The following is a 19,727-nucleotide window of genomic DNA, read 5'->3' as shown; positions in this document are numbered from 1 at the left end:
ACACAACAATACATTTTGCCATTTGTTGGAATTTACTGGGCTGAGAATCACCTAAAATGACCACAAATACATCATGGCACTGAAAAATATGAATCTGTAAAGTCTTTCTAAGACATTATTAGTCAACTGAGGTTCCAAATTCATTTAGAAACAGCAGAAACAAGATTCATTTGATACTTAACCTTGCATTTTTATCATATGATCGCCATCAGCATATAGTGGGTCCACTTGTTATTGACTTGTACTTGATACTTCCATTATGAGCTGATGAAGCTCATGTTTCAGCTCAACTTGGAACTGATGATTATTTTCTCTAGCAGTTAATCTGCAGATTGCTGCTTTATTTTGTCTATAAAATGTCAAACTTCTTTAATCTCTGAGATTCTTCTATGCATTATGTGGTTTTTATCAGTCTTTAGTCCTGAGTTGTGCTGCTATGATGATGAAATATCCCTCAGGATAAATGACGTATTCATCCATTGATGTAACTCCATCACCATATCTCTCAAACTCTCTATTACTCGGTCCCTCCAGGATTTTGTGGGCGTTTTTTGAGATTGTTGCGACCTAAAATGAGTGAATGCGTAGCAGCTTTTCTAAAAAAATTGCGATGTAAGTTGTGATGAAATTGCGGGAGGCAGTGACAATTGTGAAAAAGTTGCATTTTTTTCAGCTTTTAGGACGTTTCAACATTTTAATTGATGATATTTATTCCTAAACTAATTCTTTAACATGCTCCAACCCATTTACACTAAAGCTGGCACACCATGGTGGGAAATTAGCAGCAGCCACACATTGGTTTAACAGGAAGTGGTTGGTAGATTTAAGGCTCAAAATGATCATTTACTATTGAATGAATCATACTTTGACATATCTGTCAGTGGTTTATAAAGTTAATTTCACATCCTGGCACACACATATTCACACACACGGCTTGTCATATCAATTAATGAATCTAACTTACCTTCATTCTTTCAGCAACAGATCTGGATGCAACAGCTTCCGTCTTGGTGATTTGTCTGGTCTGTGGTCTGCTTCTTTCAGCCGTTCTCCTAGAAAAGTGTTTGTCAGTTGATGATTTTTGTTTTTATTTCGCCACAGTATTGCACAGGTGCAAAACAGTTTACCTCCGCTTTCGCAAAGAACATTAGGGAGTTGTTTTTTCATGGTCTTTAGCAGTAATTTTTGTTGGTAAATGAGAGACATTAGAATGGGACATGTCTGCATCTTCAAACTATAAACAAGGAAGTGAATTTGGTGATGTACGTGCATTACGTTTGCACTGGGGACTGCTGTGATTGGTGGAACTCACCGAGGCTGGACAAAATTGTGGAAAAGTTGCGGTGATTGGACAAAATTGCAAGGAGAGGAACTGGTTACTGTATCTCTTTATGTCTATAAAATGATATGATTTCTCAAGGATATCTTCAGATGTCTTTTTTTGCCATGCCAGTTGTCCAAAATCTAAATATATTTAGTTTTATTCAGTGTATGCCAAAGGAAAACATGGCAGCCTCACATATTAGAGCCCACGAACAGCAAACAACTGTGTTTTTACTCCATCTACTCATTGCTGTTAATTTTTCACCCAGACCCAGAATATGCTCACATTGTCGTGAATGAAAATGTTTCATTTTTGTTTCTATGAATCATCTATTGATTATTGGATTCCTGTAATAAAAAGCCTTGCTGTGCTGGAGAGGAGGGTGACCTTTCTGTGCTGAATAAAGTGTGATCACCACAGGGTGCTGACGTATGTGATTCACCGGTGGAAACAGTCATACTGCCTTTTCTGGGTTTTTGTTATGGTAGACCATCAAAAACAATGGCATAGCACAAAAGACCAAACCTTTTATGTTGACATTGATTTTAGCTCGTAAACAAAACGTCCTGCTCAGTGGCAGACTGCTATTTTTTATTTTTGAACTGAATGTGAAAAGAATCACTCTTACCTGTTCCAACAAGCAATTTTTTTGTTCTACTTTTTCTGCCTTTTATTGATTATATTTAGTTTTGTTCCATCAATGCACATTTACATCACCCAACTGTAGAATTTTGGGAATTAGACTTTTGAGCTTCAGTAATGTGGGATGTACCCTAAAGAGTAAATATTTTAACAGAATCTTGAACTTATCATTTTGAAATCATCAAAAATGATCAATAATTGTTGATATTGAATGAAATTGCATTTTTTTAGCCATATCGTCCAGCTGTAATATGAACTATTTTATATATTTCTAGCTGTTACAATAGGCAAAATAAACATAATTAAGGTGAATCTGTGCTTTTTGTAATGAATTGTTTTACTTTCAGAGCTGCACAATGGAACTGACTGACATTTGGTTCATTTTGAATTTAATTTTAAGAAAATGATTTGCTCTTTCATTCCTTTATTTATCTATAATGTAGCGGTGGGATGCAATTAAACCAAAAAGATTAACGTGCATGAGTTTGGACTGTGATGCGTAACTGCAGTCAGAGGAAAAACCTGCACACTCGTACACAAGAGACACTCCTACCACTCACAGTCACAAAGCTCTGTTTCCTCTACTTTCCAGTGTGCCAACTAATGACAGCTGTGGTGTTTGTTAATCATCTGACTCCAGTGATGTGACTCCATGTGCTTACGAACACTTACAGCTCCTCCTGAGGAGCACCTCAATTCACATGTCATGTGGACTGTTTATGTTTTCATGGAAGAACAGACAGAGAGCTCTATTCTTTCTGCAGCCTGACAATTTCTGTCTGACCTTTGAGTGCAGCTGGGCACTGCTTTTATTCCATCCATGCAGCTGATGGAAAACCTCATTTACTACCTGAAGCAGCAAGAAAAAAAAATGCTGTTATTGGCCACTTTCCATACTCATTATTTAATGTCATGTGATGAGCTCACTAGTGGTAGGATTTTTTTTTTTTTAAGGTACTGCTAACTGAACACTGAAATTGATATTACATATGAGTGCTACAATGTTGATAATAACCATTTAATGTGCAATGAATGCATGAGCTGCACTTTAAAAGGGAAGAGATGGAGCTAAGCACTAACTTCAAGCTCTGATGGACACAGACAGGTCATGCTGGAAAGTTACAGCTGCTTACAGGGAATGTTTCTTCTTCTACACATGCACACACACTGACAAAGATAGAGTTTTGGTTTTTATACACAGCACATTCCTATTTCCTTATAATGTAACAACTAATTGTACTGAAACTGCTAACTCAAGGTTGTTTGAGGGAGAAAATCATTAATGCTCTCTAAGGGACACCTGCATCCTTGAAATACCACTACTGGCTGCATCACATCTCAGTTAACAGTGGAATAATACTAACTGGTAGAAAGCGGGGAAGGTGTGGCTCCTGGGGACTGGATGAATCGTGTGCCAACAGATATGGACATATCTGTGCACCAACTAATGGAAGAACTAAGTCTCAACCACGGTTTATCCTCACCGTTAGCCAATCACATTTCAATATTTGAATTATATGTTTGTGTTCTATAACCAATCACATTTCACCATACTGTACAAAACGTCCTGTTCATATCAGACTTTATCCTTTTCTGGGAGGCTGTTCCAAACACAAAAGGTCCTTGTACAAGACTCTTTTGAGACACTGATATTTACAAAATAAACAGCTTAACTGGAGAGAAGTAGTTTGTCTTCCATCTCAAAATACGAACGCGCTCAACTCTAGCATGTCTCAGGGGTGTGACGCGCATTTTTGAGACGAGCCGAATACAGTAATTTCCAGACTATTGAGCGTACTTGAATATAAGCTGCACCCACTAATTTTAAAAAGAAAAAAAATTTGTACACATATAGACCACACTAATCTATAAGACGCAGGTGTCCACGTTGTAACATGAGATATTTACACGAAAAGATTTTTTAAACTTTTAATTAAATGCTCTATTTCCTTCTTCGACAGGCAGATTGGTTGCCTTTAACTTAAAAGCTGCGTCATATGCATTTCTTCGTGTGTTTTCCATGATGAGGGTGTGTGCATGAAGCGCAAAATGACTGATCTGAAGAATTTAGTGCGAGTGCGTTTGATTTAATTCGAACAGTTTCATTGTTCCACTGTGACCTTTTCAGTAATTTCATTGGTCTGATGTGACGAGGCTAAATGTATTGGCGGCATGAAGCTCGCCTGTAAAAATCTATACATCAGCCGCATCGCTGCATAAGCCGCAGGGTTCAAAGCGTGAGAAAAAAGTAGCGGCTTATAGTCCGGAAAATATGGTATTAGGATATTCGTCATTAATTGGGCCCGAATATCCAGAGCCCAGAAATTGCTATTCGGACCAGCCCTAATTTAATGACAACTAATGAGTTAAAGAAATAATTCCAACCATATCATAGCTAAAGCATGCAACATGAGTAGTGTTTAATCACAGAACCACATGGTCACTGATCAGCCATAACATGGGATTGGGCCTTTTCTGGTTTGTCCAATGGATGCCCAATCAGGTTTGACAGTTTGAAGGTTACTTCAGCTGCCTGGGCTCATGGTCCTGCTCCTTGAGCTGTTCCTGAGTAGTTCCTGGAGAGTGCCGTTGCTGTGTGGAAGTGTGCTTGTTTTGCAACAATCTCTAGGCCCATAGTAGACGTCAAAGTTGCATCTCCATGAATACCAAGATCCAAAGGTTTCCCAGCAAACGAGATGTTCGATTTTGCTCACTTCACCTGTCAATGGTGTTAAAGTTGTGTCTGATTGGTGTATTGCCACTTGTGACTTTACAATGATCTCTACTCACTGTGTAACCTCTTTATAGGTTTTGAAGTCCGCATGACAACGTATTCAATCACTCTAATGAAAGACGGTCCTTGCAGGTGTTTGTGTGGCTTTTCTAGTGACAGGCTCAGCCTTCCTCTGGGGAAATCAGCCTCCCTTCAACTTCTTGCCGGATGTTGTGTGTGCATGCATGTGTGCTACCGTTTTGTATTTGCTCATGCGCAAGGACAGGTCATGACTTACTAGGAACTAACAAACACACACATATATATACACACACAGTCGCACACAGACATTCAACCATGGATCCCAAGATCCTAGGGGAGGTTTTTTTTAATGTCCTTGAAGGTGACATGCGCCCAGAAGGGTGAGAAACAAAGACGGGGCATGTTAATATGTGTTGAAAGGGTCATCTTAGGTTACACAGCATTGCCCACAATGCTTGGCGTCTCCCCACTACCCAGCCAATCACGGCCAAGGACTCAGTGATGCAGTGCCCCTCTTACTGGAGGGATTCCTAGGAACTGCCGCGTGACGATTCCAGCTTAAACAGCCCAGAGTCTCTCCTGTCTGTCTCACCACACCTCCTCTTCCTCCTCCTCCCACTCTGTGGCCCTAGGTTTTTTTTTTCCTCCAAGCCTTGCATGAGGTGCATCCGCGGCGAGTGTTTGAATAGAAGATAATCTAGCGCCATCCACACTGCTCCTACAAGACTGGCTATATAGGCGGCAGGCAGTCATCATCCAGCCCTCTTTCTCTCTCCACTAGGCTCCACCTCTCAATTTCCCTCCCTTTTTCTCTCTCTCTCTCTCTCTCTCTCTGTTTCTGTCTTTCTCTCCCAGCATCACACACACACACAACACACACACTCTCTCCAAGACTCCCACTCCTACTCCAGATGAGCGCATCTCCTCATCAGCGCAGGCAGATTTGGAGCTGAAGGTGTGCTGCTGTTGCCAGGTAAGGGAGCACATTTCTTATGCAGGCTGCCCTAGAAGTTACAAAGAAACAGGTTGTCTCTTGTTGATATCTGTGTGTGTGATGTGGATGTGCGCGCTGTATCTCTGTCTGGGTGACATAATCAGGAAGACTGGGTGTCACAGAGGAAGTAGACTTTGCTTCAACTCCTGCTAACCCTTTTTCCTAACATCATTTTTGGCGCCCATTTGTTGCCGCGCCTTTCGTCGCCATGTGCACCGAAAGGCTTCTCCTGCTCGCTGCCGTAGGTACAGGGTGGAGCAGAGCTGGCAACAGCGAGGCAGCAGCATATAGAACATGTCTCTAGTTGCGAGGGGAGACCACGGTGTGGATGTGTGGGCGGATGGAGAGACGAGGAGGGGAGGGGAATGGAGATGGAGGACGAACAGCTGCTTTCATCCCATGGAAGCTAATCCCTCCGTTTGCTCACCTCGCTCCATCAGATAAAATGGGCAGTCTGTGGCTCCGTTGCTCTGTCTTTTCTTTTTTTTTCCCTCCACTCTTCTCCATCCTTCAGTTGTGATGGGTTTATCTCGGGCAGGGAGAAAAGAGGCAAGCTATTGATTCGGAAATGAGCTGTAATGCCATTTGAAAAGGGAGTAAGACTGTCTGTCTGTGACTTTTCTCCAGCCTGATTTTGTTTCTGACTAAATCTTTTGCTGATAATCTATTACGCAAACTTACCGGTGACAATGAATTATCGCTCAAAGTCGCAATCTTTTGAGCTTGTAAGTCCATACATTGAGCAGGTGCAATTGAAAAAGCCACTTGACTTCCATATGTTACCCAATATCTTCGTCTTTGTTGTGACTGGTGGGATCCCCCCCTCACCGTATAGAAGCCTTATCACCTCCCACAGGTTGACTGATAGCGTGCTGATTGGCTGCTGCACACATGGAATGGATGGCTCTTGGCAAACATGCCAAGCATATCCATGGTGATTGCGGCGCTTCTTTTGCTGACAAATCATTAAGAAACAGGTGCCCTATCACCTTGCGGCCGCTCCTGCATTACCTAATTTCTCAGGAGGCAGGATGAGCCGATGCACTGGGAGCCAAAGGACAGGGAGGGATGGGAGAGGGTTGCTCAGGTGTTGCTGTTTAGCCTGGTGCTTTGAATGCATTACCCAGGAAGCTCCCGTGTGTGTCAAACTGTTACCAGGTGACGGAGAGAGCGAGAGCGGCGCTCCGTGCTTCCCCCCACCCAAATCTAAATGACCCCTCAGCTCATTTCCCAGGGCAGAGCTTGTGTTTACATACTCTCTGGGAGCTTCTGCAGATGCTTCATTTCATAAGCACTAACTGAATCAGACAGGCTGTGGCTGTGCACTGATGGATGCAGCATGAACTGTTGGCTAGGAATAGCTTTTTGAAACACCTTGAGGGTATTTTTCATGTCCTTCAGTTTCAAATAATCCAGTGTAATCATGACCCAGAACTTTTTGTGAGATGCTGAAATATAAGTTTGGGCCACAATTGAGCTCTTGTGGTTTTATTTCTTCTTTTGGCTGCAAAAGCTCAACTCGTCTTCCGATCATGTTTACATCAAGAATGAGAAGGTGGGGGCCGATGTTGACTCCCAGTCTAATCAAGTGGCCACTCAGCTGTCGCCTGAGGTGTCGTCATGTTTTATCAGGCTTGTTAAAGAGCTATTAATGAGAAGTACAGGCCCAAAGTCCCGAGCTTGATGTCCGAGCAGTGCTAACCTTTTGTCTCGGCTGAGTTATCTCGAGTGAACTTTTCAGAAAGCCAAAGGACGTCAGGATAAAAGGGCACCTGCCAGGATTGCTTTGCATCGAACTGAAGACTCTCACTTATGATAAGTTTATTAACAGACGGAGGGATGGAGAGGAAAAGGAAGGAGATTTGTCAGGACAAATAAGTCTGTATTTGTGTTGTGCTCCGGAGAGCAACACAAAATGGAGGTGGTAAATAGAATTTGTCTTATGAGTTGACCTTGTGTGGCCATTTGGTAGTGGGTGCCTGTGAGCAGAGATGTGCACAGATCAGTAGCACTGTCATCACAGAGAGCGAGTCACACTGGTGGATGCCTCACGATGAGCTGTCCCACTCTTCCTGCAACGACTTCATCGTCTCATTAAAATCATCACTGGGACTGTAGTACAGTAAAGTCAATGAATAATACTGTAGTACTGGATTACAGGAGTGCCACTTTAATACTGCTCAGTCGCTGTATGAAATAATTATGCCCTTTGGTCCAGTCACGATCGCTGTGCCATTGCCAGAGTAGGTCAAATGCACTGATTGAAAACTGTTGATTACACTGCCTCTCATTTACAGTATTAAGCTAATGTGGTATGCAATCCAGCTGACCTTGAAATGAGAAAACCACTACAGTCGACTATAGATTGAGCCATCATTAAGATGTCAAACTGCACTTGTTCAGCTAGAGGAGACAGATGGGACTTTTTGCTAAAACAAAAATGGTAGACTGAAAGTTGAAGTACATCATGTCTCAAATGCACTGCTGTAATTAGGTATCAATTCCAGCTGAACATAGTGTTTTTGTTCTGTCAAATACACACAACTGTACACGAAGTTTGATTATTTTTATTCATGAAAGTGAAATATTGAACACCGTCTGTTAGCAAAATCATTTTCTACAATGCTGTTTTGCAAATTATCCATCCATCAGTTTATGCATATTACCAGAACATTTTCAAAGGGATGTTCTTAGCAACTAATTTCCCTGGCGAGTAAACAAAAACAGAAATTGACCTCACAAACCGAGTAGAGTCGAGCCAAGTAGGCGCTAGTGGAAAAGCGCCATTTGTTATCGTTTCAAACAAAAGTTTGCAATGCTAGCACAAGCAACTTTCCTATTAATAAGCGTCGTTTCACCAATTAGTTTTTCTGGTGCTGACATTTAATCATTTTGTCCACTAAATGCACACATCTCTTACTCCATATTTACCTTGCAATTTTCATCTCATTCTTGACTTTCCTTCATTGTAGGACCTGGCTTCAAATATCAACGTAGAAGCGAGACTATTACTTCGTTCACACAGATCATCTTCCAGGGTCAAAACATGGAAGATAGTTGGGCTTATTTCACCCTGACTTTATTTTTCTCACAACAAAACTTTTACATTTTCATCCTGAGCCCAGATATTTCAGTAATATCGATCATTTCTGGACAAAATCTCCTCAGATGTTCAGCACAAAACCTGCTATTCAGCTCTCTGTGCAAATTAGAGAATTTCGATTCATTTTTTGCCATGCTTTTTGGCACCATGGAGACTTTTTGAAATTCTAACAAGCAAGAGATGAACAACTAAAGTAAAACAGTGCTTTTGACAGAATCAACTTGATAAAGCCAAATCAGAAAGTCATGTTTAACTATAAAATAATTGGTCTCATTATCTCTTCAGTTTGACACTAACATCATCAGCTTCCTAAATTTGTCACTTTTCAAAATATTATTCGAAGCAGAAGCAAATTCTGACATTTGTACCGTCACGAGACACTAAAGGTCGTCGGCATGTTTTCAGTTGCTCGGCTAACTGGTATCAGCACCGTCTTGTAATCCTGACACTGATAGGCTAATTAGCTTTGTCTGAGTCCTGATTTAAAGCTCAGTGTTTGACAAGGTGTGTAGAACTCAGGACTGCTTGATCTCCGTAGACCCACCGAGATAAGACTCAGATTACATGATCAATCATGTTCTGGCAAACAACACGCACACTCAGGCACATTGTACTGACACACAGGACTTTGACATGGTGGAATGAGCTGCACAATTTGAGAAAGTTTTATATAAACAAGCACACATTTGCCAAAAATAGGGGTCATTAGTATCAGCGCAGATAGAAACCAAGGCTAAACAAGAATCCTCAAATACTCACAGTGTGCTGTACACAAACATAGCAACATTTGGTATCAAAGATATCACCAGAACTATAAAGAAGCATCTCTCAAATGACCACTTCAGGTCTCAGCTAACTTCATCTTGCTGCTTATTTAACAGCTGCTATGCATGAGTGGGGCCTTTCCTCATAAAAGCTTGTAGAAGAACCAGCCCGATGTTCGATTTGTTAGAAAAGCTCAATCTTCCAGCTGCGTACGACTGCGTTTGATTTATGATTATCAGCTGCATCACAGACAAAGCAATTGGCTTTGAATTGCAGTAAGTCAGAAAGGATCAATGCTGGAGCCTGAACAATGTCTAATGAAGCCAGCAAAAAAACAAGTGCGTGTTTATACGTCTGCCTCAGTTTGCAGATTCAACAAAAGTACGCGTAATTAAATACACCAAGTGAATGGCTTCGGAGTAGTTGAAGTGAACTAATGTTGCGATGACTTAATTCAGGTTTATCATGCCACAGAGAGGCTTTACCAGAATAATATTGCAGGATCTAATTCATTTCGACAATCCTTTGCTTCATGTGTATCCATCACTGCCAGTCCTGCCTGCGAATCCACAATAGTCTGTACAAAGTGCATTTTAGAAGGTTATATTTCATGGCTTTGTCATGGCTGTCTGACAGCGAGATTTACATTCACACTTTATCTATAGCGACGGCGGTGGGAGGGAGGTGTTTTATTGTGACGGGGAAGAACGAGAAAATGATTTTATGGTTGGACTTACCTCCAGTCTGAGCGCCGTAATTTTAAAATCCCCTTTAGGAGGAAATTGCTTTTGCCCTCCTACAACATTTTAATATCCTGATTCATACTTAGCGCTGGTAAAACGCATCATCTACCCGTAGCATTTCTCCCACCGCTGCCCGAAGGTGCTGTGTGGGGAAGTTATTAGAGATTAATACCATCGGGGTGTGAGGGACGCGAGCCTTGCCCTGTGCGCTCCATGTCTGTCCTCCCGGGCCCCCATACTCGCCTGTACATAACGTACGAAACATCCCCTTTGTTCAATGAAAGAGTAGATTAATTATTACTGAAGGGCACGCAGCATTAAAAAAAAGAGTCCCTGAAGCACATTGCCAATGTTTCATGAATGTAATGAGGCACTTTAAAATCTTACCTGAAATGCTCCTGCCCTGAAAACACAAGGGGGACATCCCATGATGCAGCTGTTCAACATGGCGATATCAAGATGTTGATGGCGAATGAGGAAATAGAGGAGAAGGTGCCGCCTTACCTCCAGGGTTATGTCAGTAATAACCGAACCGACCACTTGTTCTTTGTGTAATTATCTTTTTTTTTACTCACATTGTTCAGTTTTTTTTTTGTTTGAAATCATTAGATTAGACACGTTCCACTTTGCTCCCCTGTCGATTTAGCCACTCTGTATCAAGAGTGTACCTGTCAGCACAGAGATGAGCCCCGTATTCTTGAGCCCATCTCCAATTCACGATTTAAATAGCTGCAATTTTTAAGGGTGATGAGGGGCAATTAGGTAATCTCGGCTTAGTATGACAAAGGTGAATGCATCAATTTGAGGAAAACAACACATTTACAAACCAGGCACCAACACAAGCCGAGTCTGAGGCGGAAAAGGCTAATTGGGTTTTTACAGCTCGAACAAGCTCACAATCCTCCAGCCTCTTACTGTGTCCCCAGAATGTGTCGGCTCGAGGAGGGGAAGCAGATCAAACTATATTCAAGTAAGTTGCCTCTTGGCTCCGCTAGTCAACTCGCTGCTTCTGGCGCCCTGGCAGGATGCATTAGTCATAAAGCAACATGACACCCAGCAGTGTGTGCAAAATACAGCGGCACGATGGGGTAAAGCAAGCAGGCAATTAAAACGTGCACCACCCAGTCGATAACACAAATGACCTTGGTGGATTTTAAGACAATAATTCCGTCATGTTTGGAGATGCATGACTACTTATCCCTGTTCTACATCTTACCACCTCTTTTCCTTTTCTATTTCTCTGTAAACTGTGTGTTTTAAACCATAGAGAACATCCTGCTCAACTGAGTCATGTTTCGCTACCAATCAAGGTCATTGTATACTCATTAAATTCACAGTGGATGAATTAAACAAGAAAAAAAATGCACAGGCACACAATCAGCAGCATATTGTCAAGTGACCCTACTGTGGAGATGATTTCATTCTTCTCTCTAACACAACAAGACAAGATGTCATTAGCTGTTGAACCGGTGACTCCCTGTTTTCCTGTTGGAGAGGAACCCCCCTCCTACAGCGTGGCTCAGCCCCGCTGTGAAAAAGAAATTGTGAGGGAACACCGAGTGATAAGGAAAAGGCATCCCACCCTTTCGCCCAACCTTCTCGTGTCTTTGGCCCCGACGATTCTCCGTTACTGTCAGTCCAATGGCATATGTGCCCTCCATCGCAGGCGGACTGCCGAGATTTGCCTCTGATGCAAACATCCTTGTTTGTCGCCATGGCAACCAAGTCTCCCGCCTGCTGTAGGTTGTCATGCCAGCCGCCTCCCCCATGCTCTTCCTCTCCCATTAGCGCTGTACTGTAGCTGACACGCGCAGGCGACATACATCGCTCTCCGTGATCCGTCTGCTTATCTTCATAGGCGGCTCTCATGGTGCCGCCGCCTCATGAGGTGGTCCCCTTTTTAACAACTGTTCAAAAGCACACATTGCAATAAATTACACCCTGAACTACAGGAATGTTTTCACTTGACAGTGCTGCCAACCGGCACAGTGAGAGTCAATTGCTGGAATAATAGCACCACCGGCAAAAGCCCAGCTCAAAAGACTGAGAGATATAACAGCAAGTGGTCTCAATTTCTAACCCTCTTGTTTACCCAGCCGTCCACCAACCCCCCTCGTCCCTGAAAAATGGAGCAGTCAAACATGTTCGGGGCTCCCGTGAAGGATGATGCAAATGTGGAGGTCCGTTATGCACGGAGTTCATTCTAAGAGCCAAGTCTCTTGGAGGGCAGACAGAGGCCTTTCTTCCAAAACATGTCCACCCAGTCAGACGAAAAAACACTCATTAACACAGCGCCATGAGGCCAATCCGGCCCACTTGGGGATAATAACTAGGCATCTTCTTAAATTTGATATAATGCTGTCGTACTGGGTAGTCTGGGGTCTGTGATAGTGGCAGAAATTATTGTGCTCTCTTAAGCCGTTTGACTCCTGCATTTTGCTGCTTAAGCTGTAGCATTTTGAAACAACCCCGCTCCATTATTCACACCAGAGAGTTTAATGGGATCTTTAGAGTGAATCCTCAGGGTAAACTTTACCATATTTTGAGAGGGTGATTATCCTTATTTACGGTCCTGTAGAGAACCCTGAGCTAAGACTATCATGGTAATGAGTAAAGTTTTTTTTTCCCCCTCTGATAGGATGGGCTGGAGGCCTGAGGAGCCATTTTGCTGCTGGTGAAATTTCAGAGATTACATTTGCTGTTCCTTATCTCCTAAATTAACTCATTACCTTGACATCCTGCTTTCCCTCCCTGGGAACAGATTGGCCTTGAATTTATAATGAAACATGGCTGTCCCCTCATGTCCCATATGCACAGCGCCAGACTCAGCACACACCTTCAACTCTCAGCCCCATTCTTGCCATTGATTTTGACTTCATAGCCAGATGAACAACCTTGAGGAGGGTGGCAAAAAAATAGGGAAAGAAAAGAAGAAGTAAGCTTTGGCAAAAATTGAATGCCTCCTTTGTTTGTTTGTGTTTCCTCTGAAATGAAATTCTATCAACTGGCAACGTGGTTTTTTGTTTCTTAGCATGGGGGTAAAATCTTCAAAGCTATCCTGAAAAATAGGCCTGTTGCCACACAATTGGAGAATACAATGGAGTGTCTGGGAAGTGGTGAACATTTTCTGTCTCTGGAACACCTTGGTTGTAGTAAACAGCTGGGGGTCAAACAGCAGTCACCCTTTATCTGCTGTAGTATCTCCAAATGCCCCAAGAGACACGACATACTAAACAGTCCCTCTAAAGTCGGCCGTGGTTACTCTATAAATTGGGTTCAATCAGACCAACTAGGCAAAACATTTCAGTGCTGTCAATCACATCCTTTCCTTGAAGCTTACACTAATTGCATATGCAAATGGCCCGAGATTATGAGTTTGCACCCGCTGTAGGGTTTGGTGATTGCGAGTCGTGATAATGATGGATTTCCTCACATTCATTTCTTAAACGTTGTTCATGAAGAGGCAGCCACTTACAACTGTGGATTATGCATGCATTGTGCACTGCAAAACAAACTGTGCAAGGCTGCCGCTATTAACAACAAGCATTCCAATTAAAAGCCGGCTCGGTGGAGGTATTTTTCTCAGGCCAGATGTGGGATAGATGATGCACAAGTACCCAGGCTTAATAATATTCAGCCTTAATGCTGCCAAGCCACAGAAGGATGAAATGAAGACTTCATGTCAGGATCAGTTTATTATACAAGTAACTGGCTTCTGCTTGTTGAAAAACCTGTTAATATTATGTGTTTGTAATTCGTTTTTGTAGTACTTTGAGCAACACAGATTCAATTTTATTCACTTGCATTGTGTTGGATTAAAAACAGCCCTAGACAATTGGTTGGTTTGGATTATTTTAACATTTAGAGCATCTGTAGCTCTGTTTTTCCTCCACTAGGACTCAGGCTCTGCCACTTTGTGATGTCTTTGCACTATTTCAGTTCAAGGTCCAGTGCACTTTGTTGCTGATATACACAGATCTGTCAAAAGCAATTAGACACTTGGCTGTTAAAGTTTTCTTGAGCAGCTGTGTGTTATTTCAGCATTAGTTCATGCACAAAAGAGCTCGCATTAGTTGATTGAGAGTTATGAGTTGGCATTTGGCTTGTGATTATGAAATGTGGTTGATTTACATTCTGAAAAAAACAGATATGTTCAAGAAAACTGATGGCAAACAAATGGGCTGATCGAGGAGCACATTTCTTTGGGATGACGGACAATAATTTTTTCATACTGAAAAAAAAAACTTTGTACAGGGGATCCTCGACTTAGGCCAGAGTTCCGTTTCTTGGCCGTAAGTTGGAACTCCGGTGAAAATGTAAACAAAGCCGTTAAGTGCATAATGACATCGATCAGGACTTCGGAAAAGTCTTGAATACCAACGACTTTCATGCATGTATGAATCATTTTACAAGAAGATAACAGAATATTGTAACGGACTGATGTTGATGTTGAGGTTTCAATGTTTATTGTTCAGTTCAAGATTTACCTAATGTCAGTGAACGTGCCATGTTTAGTTAGCTCACCTCTGATTGGCTGAGAGTCAGCAGCAGAGAGAGCTGGGAACGGTGGCTAATTCTGGAGCTAAGTTATGGGGTTTTTCTAGTTCTTCTGGCGTTGGCTATGGCCCACAGTAGCCTGTGTGAAGGTTCAATAAACCAGCAGAGAAGCAGATAAAGTCTCACTCATTCATCACAGACGGTCGCTACAATGTGTTGACCTGTTTTTACAACTTGACTGATGTTCGTCGGTGTTTCGCCCTGTTCCAAGCGTTTTGTTATATCTAATTTCACTTCCATGGAGATGGCTTTCCTTTTCTTCTAAGCATCAGAAGAGTCTGACTTACGCTTGGGAGCAATAATGAAGGGCAGAAAGTTAGTGAATGTAGCACAATCCAAGGTGGAGTACAACTGGAGAATGTAAACAAAGCTGTCTTTTAGCGCTGTGTGACAATGTATTTGTCACTCCGCTCGTCAACTAGTTCCAAATAACCAGTTCCAACGTAACGACGAAACGCCATAGATTGAGGACGTCCCTGTAATGGCACGACAAGTAAAGAATACTCTCCAGGATGTAAGTTGTATATGTTTTCCTTGCTCACAATCGTAAAAAGATGTCGAAACAAGAACCCCTGGAAGCTTCAAAAAACTGAAAGGCCAAGTTGTATTTTAAAACATATACAAAAAAACCCAGTAAAGTTGTGAAGCAACATTCTAAACCTATGGAACCTGATGGAAAGAGGAAGGAAAATCACTCATGACCCAAAGTATCCTGCTTCATCTGTTAAATATGGCAGTGGTTCTCTTATGGCTTTAGCATGCATGTCCAGCTGTCGGCACTAGCAGTGTGATGGCTCAGATTTTACTTGTACTATGCGCCTAGTAAACGTGAGGCAAAGCATATTTTATTATCATTCTTTTTAGAGTCTGAGCGCTGCTATAATGCAACTTAATATTGTGCCTCAGTGCTTCCTGCATAGATCCAGATGGATACTGGAGTCCTGTTAACAGTGCTGCTCACGTTTAAACTTCTGTGTAGATAAAATGCTATGGTCTGGACTGTATACTAAATGCCAATGGGGATGCAGGAAGATTAAAGTGTTAACTGTGATCCAAGTAAAACCAAAAAACGAGGGTACAGTAACGAGAGGGAGCAGCGACAAAGGCAGCCGAGGGAAAAAGAGGATTTAGAAGCCATGTGATCAGTCATGGAGGTCTAATGATCATCTAACAAGCTCGGCAAGCAGACATCTAAGATGGCAACAAAGAGTGAACTATAACAGCAACAGAGAATCCACAGACGGTTATTGTGTATTTTACTAACAATTAGACTCATTCAGTTGGCAAGATTGCTCTGAAAATTAGTGAAGCACTTAGTTTTGTACAGATTTTTCTTATTTTCTTTTCAAAGAGATAAGTGTGTTTTTCTTGTCTCATGCCAGTCAGAATTAGGGTCTATTTTTAGGACTTTGTAGGACTTTATGGCCCTAAACTTGAATCGCAGATACTCCTACAGCACGTATTCAGAAGCAGCAGGAAGGGCAGCTTCAAGAGCGTCAGTCTAGCGCACACAAACATGGTTCTGGAGCTCAGCCCTGCAGCACCTCTAAACCTGCTCACAGATCATGAGAAGCTTCAATCAATAGCTCCGGAGCCCACCAAGCCCATCCTCCACTCTGGCTGACAAACCTCGCTAAGAGCCCCCGTAGGCCCTGAGCACCAGACAAGCACTTCCACATTGTCTTTGCACTGGCTACGGATCGGTTATTTCCACGCGTGCTTGTTTTTAATTGACGGAAAGTTTAGTTTCATGAGACTATAAACACATCTGCCTGAGTGAGCTGGAGCTGCTGTGGTCACCGGGACCAAGCAGAAAGTGTTTTTCATGCAGATTTGGGAGCAGCCAGTGCAATGAGGCGTCACAGCCACTAGATATTGCTGCAACCTGAAATCTGGCCGTCCCTCCGGAGGATGATTTTTGATGTCCGTCGAGAGCCAAGGGAGCGTTGCATAACAGACACTGCAACAACACTTTCATCTGTTCATCTGTAAACACCCAAAAAATCAGACAAACAAGCAAGAGGGGATGTGCGCATAAAAGCAAACCTCAGAAGCACTCTGGCCCCGTCTCGTTTTTAACATCTTATTCTATTTAGAAAGGAAGAAAAGGTTGTTGTGTGGATTATCAGTATTAATTAAACATCTCGCGTTTAGTTTTTGAATAACTTGTGGGCAAGCTTCTGAGTGGGACACTTTTGACACGTTCATTTCTGAAAACCTGTTAACATCTCTTAATTGGCCTCAGTTCCACATTGGTGCACACAGATTTTAATTTTGCTAACACAAATAGTGTTATAGTTTGAAAAGGGGGAGAAAAAATTCAAGATACTGTACTTTGATCAGCAATTCACTCCTGACCAGCCAAGCAGTGAAAAATTAATTAGAAACGTTAGGAATCTTATTTGGGGGAAGCTTAAAATCCCAGACATGAGTCCTGTCAAGCTGGCAGCTGTTAACTTACTGTTTGCTTTAATTGTACACCATTCTCTCCTCTTATGAGTTCACTGCTTATGTTTGCGGTTCATGTGATTATGAGAAGCTGTTTGCTCCGTTCCCGGGAAAATATATCTCCTTTTTACTTACTGCAAATCACCAGTTGCCGATTAACCCAGTATCAGAAGCGTGCCAGTAAATGATGTTGTCCCTCTGTGTTGTCTTGCCGTCTCTCTTTGTGTACAGTAAACAGTCGGTGACTCATGACTCCATCTCAAGCTCTGGGGTCACTACACACTAACCAACTCTCTGTTTACCTCCTATCTTCTCTTTGTTATCTGTTCCCCTCTTGCTCTGTCCATCAACCTCTCTCTGGATGCATATATGTAGAGGTTTAGTGGGAAACCTAGAGCTCCGGGGCAGTGTGTGGTTTGTTGAATTTGCGGGATGAGCCTCATTAATATTTAATAGTACAGTAAACCTGCATCAATGTGGAGGTCTGAGATTAAGAAATATAGAGTCTGCTGATGTACATGAAATTACGACAGACAATACTGGTCTTGAAAAAATATATTGTGCTACAAATGCCAAAAGCTCATTTGTATTTGAGTGTGTTTCCAACAAACTACATTACATCACATGTATTAAGGAATGCAGACAAAGCTAAATGGGCCATATTTAGGAATTGTAAAACTTGTAAACACATAGTGGGATAATTGCTGACATAAAATAAGCCAACTTTTTACAGAAAAACAGCAACAAGTTACAGATATATTCTCTGTAAAACTGCAAGGTGCACAGTCGCTGTGGGGAGGAGGAGGAGCCTTGGCCGATTTATGTGACGATCGGGGTTGGTTTGTCTGTTTGTGCGTCAGCAACATTACTCAAAAGCAGACCAACGGATTTGGATGAAATTTTCATAGAAGGTCAGAAATGACACAAGGACCAAGTGATTAGATTTTGGCAGTGATGCGGCTTATAGTGTGGATCCATGGATTTGCTAAAGATTTCTGTATCATTGCAAGATAGCAGCACAGCGTCACTGTAACTATGACAACAAGTAAACACTACATCAGCTGCCTGCTGACGATCACATGATTATGATCCTGCTACAAATCAACCATTGCGGACTTATTGGGACTTTTCCATCGGAAATGATACAACAACTGAGCAGCCTTGGCGGAGTGCTGTGCTCTCTGAGTGCTTCTCTTGTTTTGATATGAAATTAGAGATTACCATTATTACAAGTAATTTACCCCAGAAGACTGCAACTTGTTTGCTTGTTAAATACCTAGAATTTTGTTTGGCCAGCTGTTAAAGAGCAATTTCAAATGAAATTATAATATTTTGCCTTTTAATTTACAATTGAAGTAACTTGGTTTCTACTTTATCTGTTATTCAAATTCCTAATAAATATGGGAAACATTAAGTGTAAGATGTCCATTCCACAGTTATTCAATACTCAGTTTGGGAAACTGTTTAAAATTTGCATTCCAACAACATAATATTCAAAAACACTTAAGCACCCTTGCTTTAGAGGCTCTCTCATTTACTTACAACACCTACTGCAGCCTGCAGTTTACTCTCTAGCTATGTCTTTTGTAGTGATGCGACTTAGAATCTGGATCCATAGATTTGTTCAGGATTTCTGTATCATTGCGAGAAAGCAGCGCGGCGTCACTGTAACTATGACAACAAGTGAATGCTACGTTGCATGCTGACAATCACATGATTGTGATCCTACTACAAATCGACCACTGTGGACTTACCAGGACTTATCCATCAGAAATCATACAAGGAACAATTGATTAAATTGTGGGGGCGTTTCCGAGTCCTGTCAATTCCCGCCGCCCGCTACATATTTAGATCACGCGATTCGGTATCTGTACATAACGTACACATGCATAACACATGCCTGTGCTCAGCGCAAGGTCATTTTGTTTGTAAGTACATCTATATTAAATATAAATGGCCACATTCTATAGTGCCATGATTTCTGCAACATATTTTTTCAAGATTTCAGCCGTCAGAAATGATACAATGACTGAGCAGCCTTGGCGGAGTACTGCACTCTCTGTGTGCTTTCCTTGCTTTATAGTTGGAAAAGAAAGATGAGTGAAATAATACTCCATTAATATCTTTTAAAATTGTCCTACCCAAGCTAAACTATTGTTTCCTGCTCTGACCTGCTTTCCCAACCACACTCTGATGTTCAGTTGATACTGTTGTTGAGCGTTGTGCCTCACAGGCATCACTTCAGACTTCTTTCAGTGGCAGCACCTCAGGCCAGACCTGCGTTAACAGCAGATGTGGTATTTATTGAATGTGACCCAGATTCTTGAACAGCATTCGGATCAACATGAGACTCAGTGAATTAAGATAATGCCCTCCTAATTCTTCTTTCACATCCT

At 42.0% G+C, this 19,727-nt stretch overlaps 1 protein-coding gene across 3 annotated transcripts in view; it reads left to right on the top strand.

Annotated features, from left to right (window-relative positions):
• The first annotated feature begins 5,411 nt into the window (after nt 1–5,411).
• The window catches only part of syt1a (synaptotagmin Ia), a 234,654-nt gene continuing 220,338 nt past the window's right edge, over nt 5,412–19,727 (top strand). For all 3 annotated transcript variants that reach the window (XM_055006771.1, XM_055006772.1, XM_055006769.1), the window contains exon 1: nt 5,412–5,694. The gene's annotated coding sequence lies outside the window, so the exon portion shown is untranslated. The remainder of the gene's footprint in view (nt 5,695–19,727) is intronic.

This window comes from Amphiprion ocellaris, chromosome 21, assembly GCF_022539595.1.
Source record: "Amphiprion ocellaris isolate individual 3 ecotype Okinawa chromosome 21, ASM2253959v1, whole genome shotgun sequence".
Lineage (NCBI taxonomy): Eukaryota > Metazoa > Chordata > Actinopteri > Pomacentridae > Amphiprion > Amphiprion ocellaris.
This window is presented reverse-complemented; position numbering and strand designations above follow the sequence as displayed.